Source organism: Equus asinus, chromosome 7, assembly GCF_041296235.1.
Source record: "Equus asinus isolate D_3611 breed Donkey chromosome 7, EquAss-T2T_v2, whole genome shotgun sequence".
Taxonomy (NCBI): Eukaryota; Metazoa; Chordata; class Mammalia; order Perissodactyla; family Equidae; genus Equus; species Equus asinus.
This window is the reverse complement of record NC_091796.1, coordinates 42585023-42606552: the sequence shown is the minus strand read 5'-3', so window position 1 is coordinate 42606552 and position 21530 is coordinate 42585023. Positions and strand designations below refer to the sequence as shown.

At 36.3% G+C, this 21530-nt stretch overlaps 1 long non-coding RNA gene across 2 annotated transcripts in view; it reads left to right on the top strand.

Moving 5' to 3' along the window:
• The first annotated feature begins 7342 nt into the window (after positions 1-7342).
• Positions 7343-21530, top strand: part of LOC139045771 (uncharacterized) — a 70029-nt gene continuing 55841 nt past the window's right edge. Inside the window, exons 1-2 of one of the 2 annotated variants that reach the window (XR_011504861.1) lie at positions 7552-7848; positions 19113-19172. This is a non-coding gene — a long non-coding RNA (uncharacterized lncRNA). Of the gene's footprint in view, positions 7849-19112; positions 19173-21530 lie in introns of both variants that reach the window. The other variant, XR_011504860.1, reaches the window with a different exon arrangement.

Below are 21530 nucleotides of genomic sequence, written 5' to 3'. Positions count from 1 at the left end.
CTTGTTATTTTGCAAAACCACACATCTGGTTTCATAATATCTTATTTTCTCATGTTTTTGATTGTTTTCTAATTTTATACTCAATATCAGAGAGACTTCTATTATCTCGAGTTCCTTGGCATATAATCCTATGTGCATCGGGTCTATCGAGGATTGTTTTCTTATATCTTATGTAATTTTAGCTAGAGTGCATACCTAGTGCAGGGCATTAATTCACTGAATCCCTGCAGGGCTGGAATTCAGGGTGTATCACTCCAAAGAAGTCTTGCCTTTTTGTTCTGTGGGACATCCCAAGGGTTACAACAACTGTGAACCAAAAATTTTGTGTTTCAGTATATGGATTGCTAGATAACATGAGTAATCTAAACTTGAACTTCAAATTAATATGAGGGGATAGCTGCTGGTTATGAATGATCAAGGAGTCTTCTTTATCCCCCATTCAGAACTCACATAAAGATGCTAAATATCATTTTCATACATTAGGCAAAGGAAGACTGTTCTGATCCTCTCATTTTTCTTGGTGGTATAGTACTTTTGTGATCAGAACTTTGTGTTTTCTCAGTTCCAGTTCCCAGACTTTGAAGCTCAGGGCCTCATATCTTTTTCTATCCAGGCCTTAAAACTCAGGTCACTGGACAAAACTCGTCATCTCGCCAGGGGTGGCCATAGTGACAGTTTAACTGTTTACCATGTGTCTCTCCAGGTTTTCATTCCTTCTTTAGTTGAATCTGGTAATACTCTTTTTATTTTATAAAAAGCAAATGTATATATCTAAAAGCATCCTTTTTACAGTCTCTTCCATACTTATCAGTTTTCTACATGGAAGGTTTTTAGTTTTTTGGTAGCATTGATAACATAAACTGTACCAGGTCAGTGTGGAAAATTAAGGCAAATATTCAGCTATTCCTAACTGATAGAAAATTATTTTATGGATATGAATGCACCCAGGCAGATCAGTCTTCCTGGACAATGGCTCCCTTTTCATTTCGTCTTCTCATGTAGCCCAGAAAATAGTTTTTGCTAAATATCTTTATATGTATCTGAAAACGACAGTCTTTCAAAAGCTTACTGTCTATGATGTTAGTACCAGTAAGCAATAATGAGATCAGATATCATGGAGAGTTTATACTTTTCAAAACATAAATGCAACAGCTCATTTAGCAATGTGCTGTGAAATGCAATTGTAAACCATTAAAATTGAACAATAGTTGTCAGGAAAAATGAAAAATTAGCATTTTGTGGTATGTTCTTTTTTCCTCTCAAATGTTTACAAAATATTCACAGTTTTGGTAATTTTGACTAAACTACTAATGATCAGGATGTTTCTAAAAAGAATACTTTGACTTCAAAGGAAAAGTGTGATAACAAGCGTATTGCCATTTATTATATTGATGGGCAAGAATAGAAATGATTTTTGAAGGCAAGTCATGAGAAAACAATTCAAATTCTGGAAAGTTCAAACTCAAGAGAATTTCTACTCTAGCTAAGAGGAAATATACGAATCACAAAAATATTTTTTTCAAAAATGTCTTGTTTCTATTGTCTAGTTTTTTAAGAAAAAAAAGATGATGCCAGCACCTTTTAAAAATGTTGCTTCCCATAATTGCACTTAAGTACCCTTATTCTATCTTAAATATTACAGTGCATTTTATATTCAAAAGAGACAGCTATTTTAAACCAAATTTTTAAAGGATTTGCAGCATTATTATATAATTAAAAATGAAATATTCTTTAAAGTCCAATACCATCTTTTTCTCAGCAATTTAAAGTTTTTCTGTCAAGTTATGTTGTTGAGACATCTCTCTTTGTTCCAGTACAGATAAAAGACAAAGTTTTTTAGAAAAGCACAATATCTTTGCCTTAAAATTCTTTTGAAATCTGAAAATTCTGAAAGCAATTATCTTGGCTAACTCTAAGACATAATTCTTATCAAGAACTAGAGTGTTTTTCCCAATGCGATCCCAAGTTATCTTCATTACAGCAAAGCAGAGCTATTATCTTTTATAAAACACTTTATTATGCTTGCTTTCATCTGATATTTATAACTATGTAATGTAGGTAGGGGAATTATTGCACTGATACAGCTTCCTGGGCCTAACTCAACTAACTTTTTTATGTTTTCCCTAACCTTCTGAAATCCACACATCCCTTCTTCTGTGCTCTCATAGTGTGTTAAAAATATTTATTTCACCATTTCCACCACATAACTAAACATGGCAAAATATTCTAAAATATTAAACAAAACAAAGCAAAATACTTCTGTTACCCTGCCCAGATCCTTTTTTTTTTTAAAAAAAGATTTTATTTTTTCCTTTTTCTCCCCAAAGCCCCCCAGTACATAGTTGTATATTCTTCGTTGTGGGTCCTTCTAGTTGTGGCATGTGGGATGCTGCCTCAGCGTGGTTTAATGAGCAGTGCCATGTCCGTGCCCAGGATTCGAACCAACGAAACCCTGGGCCGCCTGCCGCGGAGCACGCGAACTTAACCACTCGCCCACGGGGCCAGCCCCTGCCCAGATCCTTTTTCATTGGGCCTGTGCACACTTCCCTAGCAGCTGTGAGTAGCATTGCCCTTGGCCTAAACAGAAGGAAATAGCCTTACCCCAGAGTTTGTGTCCCCACTTAGTGATCAACAGATGTGGAGGTCCAAACCCTTGTCTCAAGAGAATATATATTCGCACAACTCTTGCACCTGAGCTCTCCTGAGGTCCGGCGGAAGCTGGTCTCCTTGCTTAACTTTCTTTCCCAGACCTATTCAGCTTCCATCACTTCTGTTTCTCCAGTCTTCCTCTTTCTCAGTTTGGTTTGGTTTCTCATTTTTCATGCTTTCCTCAAATGACCTTGATTGTTAATATTTAAGAAGGAGCTTTTAATATCCTAGTTCCGTCTCTGTATGCTTAATTGAGTTTTATTGACTATGGAGTGGACTTTTTTCTGGGCCTCAGAATATCTATGCCTTTGCTTTCTAGCCACATTTCTCCAAAGAAGAAGTCTCTAACCTACCGCCTGCTTGTTTAAACTTGGCTGCCAGCGTTCTGGAGTCTAGGAGAGGGAGGGAAGCTTGGAGGTGTCTATATTTAGGATATAGATTTTCATTTAAATTTCTCTATTTTGGTGGCCTCACTCCTGCCCTCAACCTTGCCACCACCTGCAGCATTCCTCAAAGAATGAAGCTCTTTTAACCTGAGGTGGTAGGGGAGCAGTAATTGAATTGCTCTTCTCAGTAAGAGTGGGGACCACAGCCATTAGCTGATCCTAAAATAAACTTTCAATACCTCTCCTTCCTTTCACATCTTGTTTCATCTTCATCTTCTGTGGTATCACATACCTCGAATTCCCAATAGATTAAAGGATCCTTGGGATGAGTTGTTTGATTTCTTGCTGCATATACCTCTGCAGACACATAGTTCATGTTTCGTTCACTATACAATAGTTACCTTCGTTCATTCAACGGGTATGTATTAACCAACTATTAATAACCAGGCGGTCTTTGAACTCTGGAATACACTATGGGACACAAACAAAAATTGCCATCACCATGAAGCCTGTATTTTAAGAACAATATAAAGATAATCAAATAAATAAGTTATAATACAATGTTTCAGAACATGAGAGTGTTGTGGAGAAAATTAAAGCAGGAAATGGGGATAGAGAGGGCTGGAACAACTCAATTGCAGTTTTAAATAGGAGGATCAGAGAAGACCTCATTGCGAGAGTATAACTGAGCAAATTTGTGACAAATGAGAGGAAGTGAGTCATCTAGTTAACTATGGGAAGAGTGGCCGGCAGCCGTTGCTGTGCTAGATAGTACAACTGTGCTTGATGCGTTTGAGAAACAGCAAGAAGACTACTGTGGCTGGAGTAGAGTGAGGGGGTCAGTAGTAGGAAAGGAAGCCAGAGAGATAATGTATACAAGAGATACCGATTACGTAGGACATTTAGGCTATTGAAAGGACTCTGGGCTTTATTCCAAGTAAAAGAAGGAACTATTGGACAATATTGAGCAGAGGTGGGACATGATTGACATTTCTTAAAAGTATCTTTCTGACTGCAATGCTGAGGATAAACTATGAGTGGAAAGGGAAGAAGTAAAGAGATCTGTTAGGAGACTAGTGTCGTAATTTAGGAAAGAGATGAGGGAGTCTTGGAAAATATGATGGGGGCTTGGCAGCCGTGACTGGGAGGGCTGATGGAGGCTTGGTATTAGTGGAGATAAAGATAAGTAATTGCATTCTGTATGAACTTGAGGGTGGACCTAACAGAATTTCCTGACAGATTAGATATGAGATGAAAATGGAGTAGGAGAGTAAAAAGTAAAACCTAAGGAGATTATATCTATTGTTGAAGTAAATGTCTAGGCTCAGGTGGAGCTGCTCTTGGACAGGGAGCCACATCAGCAAACCAAAACTTGGATAAGTTTCATGTCCTTGTAAATGTTCCACTTGACCAGAAATGCGGTATATCCAGTCAACCAATTCCCAAACACCAAGTCAGCTCTGGGCTCTACACTTATACTTATTTCCTTGATCCTTAATCTTTTAAAATAAGGTCAGATATGCAACCCCAGCCAATCAACCGAAACCGAGTGCTTCTTCCTTATTTCCTGCTTGGCTCTTTCTATAAAAGCTTGCAGCCCTTTTCCCTTACTTTGCAGTTCTCTGAACTCTTAAAAGTAGAGACTGCCTGCTTCATGAAGTGTTAATAAAGTTTGTCTGTATCACTGAAATTATTTTCTTTAATCATATATATGTATACATATTCATACATGTCTGTATGAAGGTGGCAGATGCATACATGAGTCTAAAGTTTACGAGAAAGATCTGGACTGAAGAAATAAATTTGGGAGTGGTCAGGATATAACTGATATTTTTATGTGAGGCTATATGATATACTGGGATAACAATTTAGATAAAAACTAAGCGAAAGTCAAGGACTTAGCCTTGGGTCACCCCTATGTCAAGTGATTGAGGAAAGAAGAAACCACCAAATGAAACAGAGCAAAAGCAACCAATGAGGTAGAGGGAAAACCAAAAGACCTCTGTGTCTTGGAACCACGTGAAGAAAGTGTGCCAAGGAGGAGGGAGTGATCAACTGTGTCAAATGCTGCTGTTAGAAAGTCTGAGAACTGAAAATTACTCATTGAATTCAATAACAGAGAGATAACTGATGATCTTGAGAAGAGCACTTTTGGTGGGATGGTGGGGCGAAATTATGACTGGATTAAATTTAAGTGAGAAGAGGAAAAAAGAAAGAAGATACAGTACTTGTAGACTGCTTTCCTGTGAAGTCTAAATTTTTAAAATAAAACAAATAAATAGAGCAATATTCAGTGGAGATAGTGGCATCTAGAGGTTGTTGTTTTTATCAATAGGAAATAAGAACAGCTTCTTTGGGGGTTGATGGGAATGACTCAATAAAGAGTTATAACTAATGAGGGGCAGGGCTTCAAGTGGGGAGCTTCTATCTGAGTTAAGGTCCTGGAAAGGGCCAGAAAGGATGGGATATAGTGCAAAAATGAATGACTTAGATGGGAAGGTGAAAAGTTAGTGTGTCATTTAGGTGGAAAAGTAGCATATTAGTCCCAGGAAAAGACTCCCATTAGTCATTTGGGCCAAGAGCTCAGTTCATAGATGAATCATAGTTGTTTGGCATGATAGAAGGACCCATCAACCAGTGTCACATGGAATAGTGGAAAGATAGTTTCCAAACTGAACAGTGCAATGTTATTACCAGAATTTTTGGCAAAAAGAAACAATTTTATGAATAAAGAAGTTTAAATAGCTAAGCAAAAAAATAAATGTTTATACATTTTTGTCTTTGATTAAGGTGTGACTTCAATTTTCACTTTAAACACTTCATTTGTGTTTTTGTTTGTTATCCCAACCACAAATTACAATAATCCACTGAACTTTATAAATATTCCCATTTCGAAATTGTCTGTAATTTCTTACCTTCAAGATTTTGAATTTTTGAAAGCAGAGATTTTTGTTAGCAGAGTTATCTGGTAGTTAAAAATAGCTCAAAAGATGTCTGATGAAAGACAAAAAGAATACTAATTTATGATAACATGGTACATTTTTTACGTCATTAGTGAAGTTGAGCCTGTCCATTCATGTAGTAGGAGATTTTTCTTTAAGGCACATGGCTGGATTTCTTTCTGTCTCCTTGTGTTGTACATACCAGTAGTGAAGTGGTCCATAATTGTTTTTGTAGGAGTCACTGCAATGGTCTAACTTGAGAACTAGTTTTCTGGTGTACGTATAAGCTATTTGATCCAACATCTTTTAACTGACTTTACTCTTCTCTGTTGTATGTAATTAAAGCATTATTTTTTAGTAAAATTAATTTATATTACATTAGCATAAAATGCATTATATATGTATGTGCAATACATATAAGATAATATACAAATAGTTCAAGGCTTTAAATAGAAGTCCGTATTTTAATAAAGGAGCACATAAATTTATAATTTTATTTTATTAAAATAAAGCAGTGCTCTTTTTTAGTAATAGTAAGAATGCTCTTTAAGGGATGTGGTAATCATATTTTATAGGTTAAAATGCATACAGTAATTACTTTCTCAAAGAAGGAAAAGACGTTTGCATTTTTTATTTAATGACTTCCAATAAGGATTTCCAATTTTCAAGAATTATATATTTAAGATAAAAGTCTTCATATGTTTCAGAATGTGTTTACATTTTAGTGAAGAAGAAAAAAAGTGAATAAAGCAATAAAGCACAAAGATATTCACAAAGAAATGATTTATGCAGTATGTCAGTATAAAAACAAAGGACGGACAAAGTGAAAACATGCTTCAAAACCACATATTTTCAAAAACAAATAAAATACTGAACTAAGAACAGACAGGAAAGAAAATAATGATAAACTGAGATTTTTCTGCTTCACAAAGAGAAATGGCTGTCGTTTCATTCATTTTGGTCCATTATTCCCATTATAGGCTCCAGATTAGTTGGCTGTTTTTCATTTTTAAGTCATTGAAAAAAATCTATAAACCACTAGCTGTCTTTATGAGAACTGAAGTTTGTTTACATTAGGGAAAGTTTTTAAGAGTGCTTTCGTTGTGGTTAAAACTTGTCTTTTACCTTGCATAAAGGAAAACTATGATATATTTTATGGCATTTCTAACAATTTTATTTACCATTACATTGTATGGTAGCAGCATTATCTAGCAAGTCAATGTACATTTATCAAGCCTCTACTCAAAACACTATTCCAAGCATGCCTTTGGAATGTGTACTGACATTGACACTGACACTTTCCGTTATCAGCAAGTGGGTTATTTTAATTCGAAATGACAAACCAATTGGAGGAGAAACTCTTTCACAGAGAGAATAAGTTACTCCTTTCCTAGTAGAATGAGTTTTTGCATATCTTAAAAGTTTAAGTGTATTCTAATAGTTTATATTCAGGTTTGATTATCTTAATTTTTTAGAACCTATTGAAGGTTAGGTTTTCTAGCATCAGACTCTGATGGAGTTTAGCATGCAAGACATTTATTAGGAAGCAACCTTGGTTGGAATCAAGCCCTGTGGAAGGGAGAGGAAGGAAGAAAGAGTGGGCAGAAGGACAAGTTCAGCTGTGAGGCAGGTCTGGCAACAGCTTTGATTGAACCCACAGTGTGAGCTGGTGCTAAATGATCCACCACAGTTGTCCCAAATGGCCAGGATTTTATACTCTGCCTCCATCAGACATTGGCCACAGACATCTGGAAAAGGCATGACTTCTCAGAATGAATGACAGCCCGCAGCTGGTCATTGAGTACCTCCGTGAAGCAGGATTCGGACAGCACATTGCCATGTCTACCACAGATTCCAAGTATTCTTATTTGGTAACGTACTTAAATCATGTAGAATCCATTGTCTAGAAAATTATGTATTTGTCATAATACCGATCTTGTGTAATACTATAGAATATTAAACATTAGGAACTTAACTGAAGAAATAGAGATAGATGTATTACAATTAAGACAGTTTTTGCTCTCAGTATTCACATTCCAATAGGATGTGAAGGATTTGAAAAGGTCTTTTGTAATCATTGTAGTCTGATTTACTAAACTATGAGAGGAATCAGAATGTTTCTTATAATGAATCAGAATAATAAAAGATTTTAGCAAAATCACAGCAATAGCTCCCATCTTCTCTAATCATAAGGATGACAGCATAACTTTACTTATAACTCATGGATTTTTAGTCCAGGATAGTCTTGAATTTGCATTTGGAATGTAATCTTACTCCGCTTCACTAAGATACATAAGGTAGGTTGTAACACTCACTCTCACAGAATCAAAATACATTAGGACGCTTATAGGTGCCCAGAACTCTTCGTCCAGTGGCCACAGAAATCTTCAGCTAGTGATGATTATAAAAGTGCTTCTCTTTCCTTCATTCATGATCCTTGCTTTATAGTCAATGTATTTTTCTTTCCAGGGCAGATAGAAATACACCAAAAATAATTCATTACTTTTCTGCCCAATTTACCACCCCTCCTTTTTTCCTTTTCCTCTCACTGTTTCTGATGAATGCATATGACCCATACATGTGACATGGGCCATATGCAACAGTAAAATTCTAGTTATATGATTTGAGACACAGCTTATTATCTTAGCTCTTAAAAGAATCTTAGTTTTCAAGTGTGGAGCAATATGAAATAAAACACCTTCACCTTTGGAGATCTGAACTGTCTCTGTTACCATCAAAAATTATGAATTGGCTTATTTGGGAAATTTCATTGTCTATAAAAATCTTCATGGGACTACTAAATTTTGAAAGGCTGGAATTGAAAGAAAAATTATCAGCTTAAACAGCTCTCTGGAAGAGAAGACACTGGCAAGATACCAAAAGGCTTCTTTCACAATTCCAGAGTATTCCACTGATGAGACATGGTAATGAGAATGAACTTCATTTTATGATGTGCTGCTTAATTCAGTTAAAGTAGTAATAAGATCAGATTGTAATTTCAAAACTTTCCATTAACTTAAAGTGTATGTATATGTTTAACTTCAGTTAAGTAAAAATGTATGTATATTTATTGGAAATCAGTAAGTAGACTACAAGACTAACAAGGGCGTTGCTGTTATTTATTTTTAAATTTTTCAATTTTTTGTGAGGAAGGTTGGCCCTGAGCTAACATCTCTTGCCAATCCTGCTCTTTTTACTTGAGGAAGATTGCCGCTGAGCTAACATTCTGTGCCAATCTTCCTCTACTTTATGTGGGATGATGCCACAGCATGACCTGACAAGTAGTGCTAGGTCCATGCCAGGGATCCGAACCTGTGAACCCTGGGCTGCCAAAGCAGAGTGTGTGAACCCAACTGCTAAACCACCAGGCCGGCCCCTAAGGGTGTTCCTTTTAAAAGATGGTGACAAATTTTTGACACACATCTTTTTTTTTTTTTTTAAAGATTTTATTTTTTCCTTTTTCTCCCCAAAGCCCCCCAGTACATAGTTGTATATTCTTCGTTGTGGGTCCTTCTAGTTGTAGCATGTGGGATGCCGCCTCAGCGTGGTTTGATGAGCAGTGCCATGTCGGTGCCCAGGATTCGAACCAACGAAACACTGGGCCGCCTGCAGCGGAGCCCACAGACTTAACCACTCGGCCACAGGGCCAGCCCCGACACACATCTTATTGCACCTACCCCTCTCCTAGTATCTGAGTGGGCTTATAATTGCTTTGACCAAGAGAATACGGTAGAAGTGACTCTGAAATCTTCAAGGATAAGTCAAAAAGTCACGTGTCTTGTGCCTTGTGCCTTGTTCCATTGGAACACTTGATCTTGGAGTTCTAGGACATGATATAAGAAGTTCGACTATCCACAGGCCACCATACTTTGAGGAAGCCAAAGCCATGTGGAGAAGACCCAGGTAGAAGCCCATGTCGGCAGACCCATCTATACTGAAAGGGTTCACTTGCTAGTGTTATCATACAGAGATTTATTATCAGTTTATGATTATTTGTATTTCTTTGTGAGGGGTTGACAATTTCTGCTCAATTCTGACATCACAGAAAATTCCTTTGTCTAAATCTTATCACTAAGAGATGGACACTGATCACAGGGCCAATCTTTACTAGCCCATTTTATTTCCCTTCTAAAACTCTGGGTTAATAAAACTTTTAAGGAAGAATTTAGCATGAAAATTGCAAGCAGCACTGAAGGTAAAATGTTATATAGTACTATGAAAAAGAATAAAAGTGAATTTGATGGGTCATATCAGAAATCTGAGACATAAAGCAAACTTGCATTCCCCTTTTCGGATTTTATTGATATTCTGGACCTAAGAGCCCCATAATACCATATGGCAGAGCTTCATGGATTACAGAGTATTAGGGGCCAATTCTTCAGAGACAGAGCCATGAGGAGACTTCATTCCAGCAGCTGAAAATATCATATTCTACCAAACACAACAACTTGAATAGCTCAGCCAAGAAAAAAAAAAGAAAAAAGAAAATGCCATGCTATTATTCCCTGAAATTTGTAGAGTAAATGAGTAAACAAATATCATTACAGCAAATAGAAAAAATGGAACTAATACAAAATGCAGATATGTTGGATGCCAGAAAATCAGTAGGTACTAATTTGCATTGTACAGTTCACCTGCTGTTCTTTCTTATTAAATACATGTGATTTTTAAGAAGATGAATAGAACTTGCTTCTTCTTCATTCTAATAAATATCATAAATTTCAATGACTAAATTTCCACTTTTTCAGACCTGGAGTTAAAAGCACGGGATCTCTTTAGTCCATATCTGATAGGGCGATGTGTTTGATAGAGCTCAAACTCTGGCAATGATAACAAGTAAAAGTCAGAAATGCATCTAATGCTTCTTTGTTAGCCAATCTGAAGACAATTCAATGTTTTTAAAAGACAATGCTAAAATATTTTTTTCAAATAAAGAGCATATAAGCCTCTTATTTGCAGCTTTTCAACATACAGCCTTTTCCTATATGTGAAGAGAGAGTCAATCAATACCACATTTTGACAATAACGTTGTCTAATACATATATATCGTATATTATGACATACACACCTAGATATACGCATATAGTGAGTACCGGCTATTAATGAATTTTACAATTTGGTCTCGAGTCATATATCTGATAGAAACAACCTAAATACGTGATAATTAAGGGAACACGTATGCTAGACCATGGGAATTCAGCAGTAAACAAGACAAACAGGGTTCTTCCTCACAGGGAGTTTCTTCTCTAGTGAGAGGAGGGAAAGGTTAAGTAAGCAAAACTTTAAGTATTTAAAACTTTAAATAGGTTAACAGAAATCAACTATTTTGAATTATAAGTTCTATAAAAAAAAGAGTGATATTCTGATCTATAAAGCAACAGAGTGGAGAGCAGCTACTTTGGACAGGAGTCTTCTCCAGAAGGCAATGCCGTGAGTCTCCTCCGAGGCGGTGATATTTGAGCTGTGACCTAAGTGAGAAGGATCACTGATTCAAAGATCCCGAGTGAAGAAACGCCAAAGAGTGGGGTGAGGAAGTGTAAAGATGCTGAGGCAGCTGAAGTGAGAGGGAGCTAGAAAAGGAGAGGAAAAACAGGACCAACTGTGGTTGAAAAACTAGTAGCCATCTTTTTTGAGTACCTTTTGAGAAGTACTTTCTAGCAAGAAGGGTTAAAGTTTCTTGATCTGTCACAGCTTAGTGATTCAAGAGGAAGACAAGCTTATTTTACAATCACAGATGAGTGAGGTCTGTGACATCTGGGTTTTACAGAGTATGTGGGTGGATACACCTATCTCAGTTTGGGACAGTGTGTGATGAGCACTGAGAGATGTGGGGCAATTTCCTTAAAAAGTTTCCGTCTTTGAAATAGCTCTATGAACCACAGATTTAAACCAACAAGTGAGTCAATTTGGCTTATGCACCATTCATTTGTTCATTTATTCAGTCAATCATTCACAAACATTTATTGCACACCTGCTTATTTGCCCTACCCCTTTTCTGTCCTCCCATAGAGAGACATGTAAAGAGCCCATTATCAAGAAAGTTGAGGTGGCATCATGTTTTGGAAGGAAGAGCTGAACTGGTTAACTGGAGACCAGAATTATGATCACAAAGACTGCTCATGAGATGACCACAGTCCACACCTGATAAATGGCAGAATTGAGACCTGAATCTTTGTCTACACGATATTTCTTTATTTTCCTCTTTTATTCTTTCTGTCTTAGTTATCATATTCTTGTTTTCTTGTTTGCTGCTTTCTTTTTCTATTTTCCTTTTATTTTTTTCCAGGTTATTTCATCATTTTTCCTGTAACTCTCTCTTCTCTTATGGAAGTTGTTCTTTCATTAAAATCTCTTCTTATGAACTATAAGATGTGAATAACATTTCCTATAGGGATTCCAATTGATAAACTTATCAAAACACTGAAATGTCAGGATGTCAAAAGAATGCCCACATATAGGGCATAATCACTGAGAAAACAGTGGGGCAGGAGCTCAGATCTTCAATGAACAAAGTGTGGAACCAGGAGGTAGGTTGATGATAGGGATTTTGTCAGATGTCAAAGGATCTAAGTTTTTGGAAAGAGAAATAAGGAGAAATGACTTGAAAGTGACAATGGGGAGCAAGGAGATCATCTATTCTGCTTCCTGACCTTGTGTTACTTGAGGCATGCAGGCAAGAAAATTTCCTCAAGAAGCAGCCAGTTTTAAGTAAGGGCTGGAAGTGACTAGAAAAACAATAAAAGAAAATGAGACACCAAAAACATAACCTAGTATTCAAAGAAGTGACAGGAAGGAATATTTGGCTGCTACTGAAATAGACCAAGTTATTCAAAGCCTGTGAAAGTTATTCAAAAGCCAAGGAAAGGCATATTTGTGGAAGGATTACATAATGGCTGGGGCAGGCATCTTGGAGGTACTAACAGCAGCACCATTGTAGATTTCTATGAATAATTCAAAGGAAGAGACAAGACAAGGGGAAACTTTTAGAAGTTGGCATTACTTAAGGATTTAAGCAATAGTTGCCATTCAAACATAGGACTCAAAAGAAAATACCTAAGTTATTGAAGTTCTGGGAGAAATCAGGATGTTTGTATTCTGTGGCCTAAGTGGACATATGGCATTTTCTTAAAGACCGTAGAGGAGACTTCCAGCTATCCATAAAAGCTCATTCTCCTCTTATTCCATAGTGATGAAGAGCTGGATTCAAGGCTCTTCAGCTGGCCTGCATTTTCCAGCTCCCCTGGCAATTAGATGTGGCCATGTCACTGAGTTCAAAACAATGGATGTGAGAACAATTATTAAAAATTTTAATATTTTAATGTATTTCTAGAATTTCTTCATGGAAATGCAGTCAACTATAAATCCGAAGGGTTTTTTTCCATAAAAATACAAATGTAGAATACTATACCACTCTACATCCTTTCTATTTCCATTTAACTTATATCTTATAGATATTCCACAGAACATATAAAGCATAGTCATTGTCTGACTTTTTTTTTAGTGCATAATATTATATTTTAAGTACTAACCATATTTTACCTAAACACTCAGCTTTAATGAATATCTGGGTTCATTCCTCAATTCAACAAACACTTATTAAGTGCATAGTATGTGCCAGGATTATTTAAGACTTTTATCAGTAAACAAAATAGATGAAGATTAAAACCTTTCTGGAATTTATATTCTAAGTGGAAAAGAAAGGTAAGATGATAACGGTGTTCCAATCAAAGGCATTATTCTAGCACATGCCTGACTGTTGGAAAAACAGCAAGAAAGTCAATGTGCCTGGTGCATAGTAGCTGAAGGGAGATGGTAGAAGATAAACAAAAGATCAGAGAGCAGCCACTGGCAGTACTTGGACATATTCCTTGAGTGAAATGCAGACCCATTGCAGGCTTCATGCAGTGAGTTGATTTGACTTGCATTTTTCATCCCTGACAATATTGCAATGAGTAACTTATGCTTATCCCATATATGTATGTACAAATACGATTGTAAGAATAATTCTCAGATTTAGCATTACAGGAAAAAGGATATACGCTTTTGTAAATTTGACAGATATTGCCAAAAATGTCTCCCAATGGAGGTTGAATTTCACACTCCCAGGAGCAATATATGAGTGTCTCTGTTTCATATTTATTTCTGTTCTCTTTTTCTCGTGTTCACGTGTATGTATCATCATTGTTGCTATTTGGGTTTTTTTTTTTTTGAATATGAAAGAGCTTTCTTTTTCCTTTTTCTGTTTATTATGGCTAGGATTTGAACAAACTCATACAAAGATAGAAAAGTTTCCTGGATAAAAGGGGCGGTTTGATGTTCTAGAGGAATTTGAATTAATTAATAATGTGAGGTTCTGAAGAATCGGGGAAGAATACCATTCATAAATACAAGTGTAAATATAGGCCAGATATTGGTGAAGGAACTTCCGTCTTAGTGAAAGGAACAAGTGTGTCTAGGGGGGAATTTAGAAAATTTTAAGGAAGTCATTCTGAGGTGTTGAGTTCCTGTATTAGTTTCCTGGGGCTGCTATAACAAAGTACCACAAACTGAGCGGCTTAAAACAACAGAAATTTATTCTCTTACAGTTCTAGAAGCTAGAACCTGAAATCAAGGTGTTGGCAGGCCATGCTCCCCCTGAAGGCTCTGGGGAGGGATCTTTTCTTGCCTCTTCCAGCTTACGGTGATTGCCGGCAATCCTCAACGTTCCTCAGCTGGTAGATGCACGTACCAATCTCTGCCTATGTCTTCACATGGCCTTTCCTCTCCATATTTCTGTGTCCAAATTCCCCTCTTTTTACAAGGACACCAGTCATATTGAATTTAGGCCTCATCCCAATCCAGTATGACCTCATCTTAACTTGATTACATCAGCAAAGACCCTACAGTAATCCCTCCCTATTTGCAGTTTCGCTTTCCGCACTTTCAGTAACCTGTGGTCAACAGGTCCCAAAGTATTAAATAAAAAATTCTACAGGTAAACAATCCAGAAGTTTGAAATTGCACGTCATTCTGAGTAGTGTGATGAAATCTCACCCTGTCTCTCTCCATTCCGCCCGGGATGTGAATCATCCCTTTGTCCAGTGTACCCACGCTGTATACGCTACCCGCCTGTCAGTCACTTAGTTATCATCTCAGTTACCAGACTGGCTGTCACAGTATCGCAGTGCTTGTGTTCACATCATCCTTATTTTACTTAATAATGACTGCAAAGCTCAGGAGTAGTGATGTTGGCAATTGGGATAGTCCAAAGAGAAGCCATAAATTACTTCAAGTGAAAAGGTGAAAGTCCTGGACTTAATAAGGAAAAAGAAATATCGTATGCTGACGTTGCTAGAATCTATGGTAACTTTTATTACAGTATATTGTTATAATTGTTCTATTTTACTATTATTTGTTATTGTTAATCTCTTACTGTGACTAATTTATAAATTAAATTTTATCGTAAGTATGTATGTATAGAAAAAAACAGGATATAGAGGGTTTGGTACTATCTGTGGTTTCAGGCATCCACTGAACCTATCTCCCACGGATAAGGGGGGACTACTGTATTTACAAATGAGAGCACATTCTGAGGTTCTGAGTGGACATGAATTGTGTGGGGCCACTATTCAACCCAGTACAATCTCTGAGGCACAGAGCCCTAGAATAAACGTCCCACCTGCCAGGGTCCAAAGACAGTCTATGGGTGTGAGACAATGAGCTGCATGAGGAATTGAGGGCATTTCCTTTATAGAACCAACTTAATCTGATCTGATGCGTGTTCATTTAGAAGTTTCACATCTATTTTGCTGTGTTGCTACATTCAAAACTTCCAATTAAATATTCCATAATAAGCATATATGTCCAGCCAATAATGAACTTGTAATCAAGTCTACATAAAATAACTAGGAAGGAAATATGTAAGTTATAGTCAGTAATATAGTCAAGTAATATAAAAAAATGTTGCAGCAACAACATATGAAAATGTATGGGATGCAGCTAAATACAGTGCGTGATATCCACACAACTGAATATATGAAAAAATATTGAATTATACATTTTCAAAGGGTGAATTTTATGATATGTGAATTTTATCTTAATAAAGCTGTTTTTAAAAATGGCACAAGAATTGTCAGCCTGAGACAAGGTTAATTGAAGGCCACCTTTTGGAGTAAATCCACTTTAAGATGTCTTCAAGAAATTGAAAAGTATAAATTGAAAATTGTAAATTAGTTTTAAAAATATCTATAACTTAAAGGGTATGCATGTGTGTGTGTGAAATTTCTATTTTTAGGAATAAGGTTCATATTTAAAAGGCTGAACAACTGGGAAACAACTATTATTTGATTTCATAAAAATACTGACAATTTTACATCTATTAAGTAAAATGACAAGTTTTCTCTCAACTTGTATATATGTCATAGGTTGGAGGAAGACTTTCTGAATCTTCAAATTATCAGTGAGAAGCAGCCTAATTCTTCACAGGACAGAGACTGAAACCACGTTCTTCTTCCATCAAGAAAACATGTTGCTACCTAGTAGAGGAGAGATACGGGCAGGATAGAGAGGGCATTATTATTAGGTTGTAATCTTATTTAACGTCTCTATTAATCATCTAGTGGGGAAAGAGATGCAAGCTAATGAACTTAAATCACAATAAATTGTCAAGTGTTTTAACACCAATTAGTACAGAAATGATAAAAAGGGACCTTCAGTGATTAAAGGGCAACCATGAAATGAGATTCAACTTGAAAAGCACAACGTGGTTGGCAAGTAGCCCTTGGGAGGAAAAACAAAAATGCGTAACTGTTTTTAAGGTTACCATTATAAAGATAAGTGAAGGATATTTTGTGAAACTCACAAAGTCCTTACTTTTTGCAATGTTGATTTTAATATCCATTTTTGTATTTTAACTTAGTTTCACTGTACATTTTTAAGTAACACATCTTTTCTCACTAGATAACTTATGAAATTCATGGGCAAAATATTTTGCCTTTGGATTCATACTTTTTTTGCCATAGTATAGAAATTTGAGGATGATACGAAAAGAGAATGAAGAGGTTAAAAAAAAAAGAGAATTGAAAGGATTACAAGTAAGTTATCTTCATTAACCATCATATAGAAATTAAAACAAAAAATCTAAAGATTTGATGAAATCTTTAGAGTCAGTTTGTCGTACGATGGGTTATGAGGAGCCTTTTCTCTTTTTTTCTTTAAAGATTGGCACCTGAGACAACATCTGTTGCCAATCTTTTTTTTTCTTTGTCTCTCCAAAGGCCCCCAGGACATAGCTGTATCTTCTAGTTGTGTGTCCTTCTGGCTCTGCTACGTGGGATGGCACCTCAGCATGGCTTGATGAGTGGTGCTAGGTTGGCTCCCAGGATCCAAACTGGCAAAACCCTGGGTCACTGAAGCGGAGCAGGAGAATTTAACCACTTGGCCACAGGGCTGAGAGAGATATTATTACTGCACGAAATTGGGGTTCTTTTGCCCAATGAGCGTAAACAAGCTGATTAATTACAGCAGCAGCTTTTGGGAAAAGAAATTGGCTTTATAATGTGAGCTGGATCTGCAGGGAGACAGCCAGTGTGTGCCCTCAGATTTGTTTCCCTGATTCAGGATTTGGCGTGAAATTTAAGAGGTTAGTGAGAGCAGGCTGGCATGCAGAAATGCTGGTGGGACAGGTTTTGATTGGTGGGCTTCAAGCATTTATGGTAAGGTTCTAAAAGCTTGTATTAAAGTTCTAAACTTTCACAGTAAGGTGGGGAAGGAATTTTAACCCTGGATCTTCCTGAATAACCATCTCCTCACTTCTGACAAGAGTCCAACATTTAAGTTCCTGTCATGTTCCAGTCTTTGGTTCTGTGGGGAGGAGAATCTTTGGTTCCGAGGTCATTTCAGGTCAAGATTTCTTCTTCTGTACATGCTCTGGATACGTGACTTTGCAAATTTTCTGAAAGGCAATTCTTTTTTTGTTTTTTTAAGTTACATTTTTTAAATTGATGTCATAATAGTTTAGAACATTGTGAAATGTCAGTTGTACATTATTATCTTTCAGTCACCATATATATGTGCCCTTTTCCCCATTATGCCCACACCCCAATCTCCTTTCCCTCTCATAACCACTAATCTGCTCTCTTTGTCTATGCATTTGTTTATCTTCCACATATGGGTGAAATCATACAGTGTTTATCTTTGTCTGGCTTATCTCACTTAACATAATATCCTCAAGTTCCATCCACGTCATTGCAAATGGGACGAGTTTGTCTTCTTTTATGGCTAATATTCCATTGTATATATATACCACTTCTGCTTTATCCATTCATCAGTTGATGGGCACTTAGGTTGCTTCACATCTTGGCTACTGTGAATAATGTTTCAATTAACATAGGGGTGCATAAATCTCTTTGAACTGTTGATTTCAAGTTCTTTGGATAAATACCCAGTAGTGAAATAGCTGGGTCTTATGGTATTTCAATTTTCAATTTTTTGAGAAATCTCCATAATGTTTTCCATGGTGGCTGTACCAGTTTGCACTCCCACCAGCAGTGTATGAGGGTTCACTTTTCTCCACATCCTCTCCAACATTTGCTGTTTTTTGTCTTGGTGACTATAGCCATTCTAACAGGTATAAGGTGATATCTCACTGTAGTTTTGATTTGCATTTACCTGATGATTAGTCATGTTAAATACCTTTTCATGTGCCTGTTGGCCATCCATATATCTTCTTTGGAAAAATGTCTGTTGATATCCTCCGCCCATTTTTTGATTGGGTTGTTTTTTTGTTGTTGAGTTATATGAGTTCTTTATATATTTTGGAGATTAACCCCTTGTCAGATATATGATTTGCAAATATTTTCTCCCAGTTGGTGGGTTGTCTTTTTGTTTTGTTCCTGGTTTCCTTTGCCTTGCAGAAGCTCTTTAGTCTGATGAAGTCCCATTTGTTTACTATTTGTTTTGCTTTGCTTGACTGAGTAGACATGGTATTTGAAAAGATCCTTCTAAGACCAATGTCAAAGAGTCTACTGCCTATATTTTCTTCTAGGAGTTTTATGGTTTCACATCTTACCTTCAATTCTTTAATCCATTTTCAGTTAATTTTTGAGTATGGCAAAAGATAATGATCTACCTTCATTCTTTTCATGTGCCTGTCCAGTTTTCCCAACACCATTGATTGAAGAGACTTTCCTTGCTCCATGTGCATGTGGCACTGCATGTAAGTAAACTATTCAGAGTGGATCTAGATTTGAAATTTTAATATAATATGTCCAGTTAATAAAAACGGTGCTAATTATTATTTGACTTACAGAAAGACAACAATAAACGTAAGTTCAACCAGGAAAATCTGAGCAAACAATCTCTCTCAGATAGCTCCTATAATATGTGGAGAAAGAATAACTACCTTCTCATGTAGTTATTTCAATGTGATTTTAATCATTAGCTTTAGGAAGAGCTTCAAATACTAAACTTTACACAATTTTATCATGTATTTTGTCATAAGCATATAAAGAAAAAGAGGTAGTTTCAGGACAGAAGTTGCATCTGCATGCCAAAAATCTTATTTCTGCAGTTAACAATTTCATGCCTTATATGTCTGATACGATAGGGTCCAAAATAACTTTAATAACATACAATGGTAAAAGTCATCATATGTATGAGATGTACCATTTTTTCACATCTGTGTATTTTATATTTGGTAGGTATGAAAAACTAATGTCTTAATAAAAATTACAAAGTAATTATTTCAGCTTCAGAGTATAGACACCTTTGAGAAATCATAAAATAATATAATTTTGTAGGAAAATTACAAACAATAAAAAATAAAATGTTTTACCTATAGTAATCAATCTCAAGAATATACATACTTTACTGCTTTACACAAAACATTGATTACTTTTAAAGTGAGAATAATTTCACTGGAATCAAATGTTCTGCAGTAAGATATTCAAATGGCTGAGACAAAGATATTTCTAACTGTCTTATAGGAATCAGTTACATGACTCACTGTCGTAATTTAGTTGAGAAAAATACAAAAGGGCAGTGACCCCACATTGTAAAATTGAGTAACAGCTGTATTCAAAACTCGGTCCACAGTGGGCCTGATTTACATCCACTTGTGTATCCCCTGCATATCTTTACTGAGTATGGTCCTCACTTTGAAGCTGATGACAGCATGAGAGCAAAGAAGAAATAAAATAAGGATAAAAAGCAGTGAAGTTTTCAAAGACAACAGCAGATGGGTAATCTCCATTTATAGCCATTCACCCAAAATACACCTGGCTATGCAATGAATTTTATAAACTGAAATTATTTTTGAATAATAATTTAACTTTGGAGAATGTCTACTGTGCACTTTGGGAAGTTTAAAATTTAACCTACATTTTTACCCTAAGAACAGACCTTAGGCAATGTCAATTATATCTAAAAAAAAAAAAAAAAAAAAGAAGTAGGAATGGGCCATGAAACAAGACAAAACAAAACAAAAGGAATAAAGAATGGATTGGAGGCAGGAAGAACTATGTCTTGACCCTGAATTCTCCTTTTGTCCCACTCACTCTATTTCCACATACACACATTCACTTTTGTCCATAATGACATCAAAATGTGTCCTAGTTTAATTTTTTTTTTCTTGAATTAGCATGGAGATAAGGCATATTTAAGCCCCAAACCATTGTCACCTTTCAAGAGTAAATTCATGGCTTTCTCATGGGTCCTGAAAACTTTAGTAAGCTTTGAGATTAGAATAAATTATCCAGAGTATCTGAAGACTGAAATTTTGTCAATTTGTGCCTATCCTAATTCAAACACCAGGACTCTCACACAACCCAGATAGAGAGGGTACAATAGCCGACATGCTTCCTGTGTCTATAAACAGAGTATCGTAGTGTACTATCATACTGAGTGTTCCAAGCACCCTAATTCTATCTGAAGGCTATGTTAGGGGACTTTTATTTCAGCAAATCTAAAAGAGGAAGCAATCTAAGTAAAAATTAGTTTGCAAGTATAATGTGAGGATGATTATTTAAATATTTACCCATGATGTAGGTAAAATCAGAGAAAAGAGTCCGCACTCAAAAGTTGGTAATGATTTTATAAAAATAAGAGTAATAACTTTCGTTTACTGATCAGCTGCTCTACGTCAGGCACTGTACTCTGTGCTTACATGCAGCACCACACTTAATGGCTACAGCTGCTCTGTGAGGTAGTCATTGTTCTCTTTAACAAACGAAATGAGGAACCTGAGCCGACGAATCACATTACACTAAAATATGCTGCAGTAATAAACGAAAATTGCCCAAATCGCAGAGGGGTGTGCCAACCAGTGCTAAAGTCTTGCACACAGAAAGTCCACTGTGGATTTGGGTGTTTCTCTAGGACAGCTGCCCTTGATGTGTCCATTCAGTGATCCATCAAACAAAATAGGCCTTGGAAACAGTCTTGCATGTGTCTGTGAGTGGAGAGAGTCTTGGACACTCATGAGCATGCTGAGTCTTACTTGGTAGGTCATGGTAGAGCGTGACTCTGCACAAAACCCAATTCATTTTCTTTGTGGGCACAAGCCTTGATGAAATTT